Source organism: Euprymna scolopes, chromosome 14 (assembly GCF_053919585.1).
Source record: "Euprymna scolopes isolate OS-2025 chromosome 14, ASM5391958v1, whole genome shotgun sequence".
Classification (NCBI taxonomy): Eukaryota; Metazoa; Mollusca; class Cephalopoda; order Sepiida; family Sepiolidae; genus Euprymna; species Euprymna scolopes.
The window spans coordinates 114,658,884-114,662,771 of record NC_136495.1 but is presented as its reverse complement, the minus strand read 5'-3'; positions in this window follow the sequence as shown (position 1 = coordinate 114,662,771).

The following is a 3,888-nucleotide window of genomic DNA, read 5'->3' as shown; positions in this document are numbered from 1 at the left end:
GTAGGAAATAAGTAACCTGGCCAGCTTCACTAAGAAAAGGACAGATTTCGATTAACACCGGTGTAACCTTCACCTTGACATGTTCGAGCGATTTTTCGCGACCCAGAGTAGTGCGTTTTTGTATATATTTACACAACTTTAATTAATCTTTGGATTGATATTTTTATTAAATAAATAAGTAGATAAATAAATAAATAAAAATAAATAAATAATGATAATAATAAAAACAAACAAATAAATAAACAAACAAACAACAACAATAATCATCATTAGGTCAAAGTTGAAAGAGTTGACCTTTGCAGACTCTACCAAACTCCTCCGCCAATTTTGGGTCTAAACACTCGGAATTTTAAATGTAGGTTACGTAGACACGAGTCAAACTTTTTAATAGATATATACACATGCGCATAAAGTTATAAGCAAAGCCGGGCCGAACTGCTAGTTTTTAATAAACTGTTTAAACCAAAATTTGGATTGATATTTTTACCAAATGAAAACTTATGGGTAGGTTGGGTGTTTATACTACGCTGGGAGTAGGTCGTAAAAAATATCAAGATTTTTTTTTATTTTATTTATTTTTTTAGATGGGGGGTAATGTCACTTTTATTTTTCGCTTTTATTAGGGGAGGAGGATGATTCAAATCTTAGCGCTTTTGGATAATTCGTTACTAGTCTGAGGGAGATAACTTCATTTTACTAAAAGATCCATTTATTTTTTCATACGAGAATTTTGGACGCTAAATCAACACAAAGCATTTACAATTACAAAAACATTAATAACAACAAAGAAGCTGATATTTGGGCTTGACGATGAATGCCCTGGAAAAGTCACTTCTGATTAATTACAAAAATGTCTTGGGAACGTAACTTCTGATTAATCTAAAGAAAAAACGGCACTTCTACAGTTTATCGCCGAGAATGGAGACGCTATTTTTTTTCGGGCACTTGTCATTAGGATGAGAGGGAGAAATCAGTATTTTAAACTATGACCCAAGTAGGAAATAAATAACAAAAAAATTAAACCAGATATTAATTACTTAGGGAAAGAACTATGAAAAAAAAAAAAAAAAAAAGAATAAAGAAAGAAAGTGAAAGAGAACATATATCCGTAATTGTTTAATTGGGAAATGTTTCAATTTAATTAATGAAAACGAGAAAACTTATGAAACGTGTATATATATATATATATATATATATATATATATATATATATATATATATATATATATATATATATATATATATATATATATATATATATATATATACATATATATATATATATATATATATACATATATATATATATATATATATATATATATAATTACTACTACTACTACTACTACTACTACTACTACTACTACAAACAGAAAATGAAAATTACATATTCATAATTATTTAAACTGGGCCAGCACCAACGCCGTTTGAAAACCAAAACATTTATTATTTAACAATCTATCAAAATATAATTGTAAAGACATTTATTGAAAAGTCTGCGTAAGAAAATATAATTTTAACAATTTAAAACAATTCTGTAATTTTTTTGTTATTTATTTCCTAGTTCGATCATAGTTTCAAATTTTCGGCGATAAACTGTAGAAGTACCGAAAAAAAAACTGTTTGTTTCTCAACTACTTTATTTAATGTAGCAGTAGCATAGTTTTAACATTACAAGAAACATTAATAATAATAATAATAAAAAAAAAAAGAATGAAAAAGCATTGCCAATTGAAGAGAATTTGTTGGTAATGGTGCAGAGAAGTTACGGCGCTAAAATAATAACGTTATTTAGACACCTATTCTTAACATGGGAGGGGGAGAATGTTTTGTAACTATTCTGTACTTTCACATAACAATTTAATAATAATAAATAAAGATGCCGTAAAACTTGAATTTAACTTGAAAAATACTATTTAAAAATAGCACAATAACTTCTTTGCATAAGCATCGAATCGTTATTTTTTCGATTACTTTCTTATTAGGAAAACACAACTTTAAAGAACTGTAAGTATAAATCAAATAGCGTAACGGTTAGAAACGCCGACTGTCTTTTGAGCGGTCGAGTTTCCATCCTGGCTTGATGAGCTGATGATGATATGTATTAGCAGTGTCAGAAGTCGCCATTAAAAATGCATGATAAAAACTTGAATAATTACTCTTTCGGAGCTTATAACTACTTGAAAAATGTAATTTAAACCTTTTTTTTTTCAATAAAAGGAGCAAAGATCAAATTTTAAAATAATAATAGGTTTAATAGCAAAATATGCAATATTTGTTTTTTTGTAATCGGTTTTCTTTAAAAAAAAAAAGATTTCAAGGAAATTAACGAATTTTAACTTACTTCGACTATAATAAATATATATATATATATATATATACATTCCAAAAAATCACTTACCTATAAAAATACTAATCAATGGGTACTTCCATTCTTCATTGTTAAGAATTTATCCATATTTATATTTTATATTCCTTGTACTTTTTAAATAAAAGAGTTTTTTTAAGCAAGGATTAAAAAATATCGCGACTTTAAATTGTCATATCAGATGGTAACAGAGCAGGTTTGTTTCCCTTTCTTCCAGTTGAGAACTACGGTGTCCTACAAGCGCCATAATTAATCTCCCATTTCTATTTCTGACATGTGTTTGCTGTCAACAAAAGTTAGTCAATATGGATCACCGTTCTTGAAAAATGATCACATTCACTCATAAGTAAGTTTATTTTTATAAACAAACCCCTCGACAAATTTTTCATTTTTTTTTTATTCCCTTAAAGAAATACACGAGTTTTTTTTATTTAAAATATTTTATTTCTTCTTTATGGAATGATTTTTTTTTAAATATCTAAAATAAAACAACATTGAATGAAATAGAAAAAAATTATAGTAAGTGCTTAATATTTACTGGACAATATTTTCAAAATATGAGGTTCCACTTAAAAAAAAATCAACGTGTTTTTTTTTTTAGAGGTTTTAAACTTTTGACATTACAGGTAAATTTGCACATAACTATTCCTTTTTTTTTTATTTAGATTATTTTATTTATTGATATTTTATCTTCAATTTGTGATATATAAACCTTAGGTGAGAAAATCAATTATTTTCATTTTAATAGACATTTCAAAATGGGGAGAGGTGAATTTAAAAAAGAAACGTTTGTCTAGAATATTATATTCGGTTTATTGGAAATAGCATAAAATTTCACATTAAGCCTGCAAATATTGTAAAAATTGAACCATTAGAATAATTTTGATAGATATTTAAAGTGAAAAAATTGAAAAAAAATTTAACTCGTAAAATTCAACTGATTTCATTACGTGGAAAAAATGGCTGCATGAGCGCGCGCATGCACTTTGTAAGCACCTTTTTTTTTTAGAATAAAAAAATCATATTTCTATTTTTTCAAAAAACTTTAATAGTTTATTTTGGAAGTATATTCCATAAAGAAATTAAACAACCCACTTTAAAAAGAGAAATTATGAGTTTTAAAAAAATATTTTATTCGCAGTTTTGTGTTAGGGGTGTCAAAAATTCCCCCAAAATTCTGACACACCTAGATATGTATACTAGTCCGTCCGTCACAAACCTTTAGAACTTCATAGACCACTAAATGCATAATTTTTCATTTGACGGACCAATAATATGAATTTAGAAAACAGGTACTGTAAATATATTTATACAATAATAATCAGAAATTTTTTTTTTTAATACCAAATACACAAATTAAAGGTAAAAAAAGTTATGTAGTAATTATTTCAAAAATGAAAAAAACAAAAAAAACAAAAAAAACAAACGAAATTTAGTTAAATATTACCCATTTTTTGTATGATGGTTGTTCCTATTTATTTGACACTAGCTTGGGTGCTCGGCGTTGCCCGGGCGTTTGA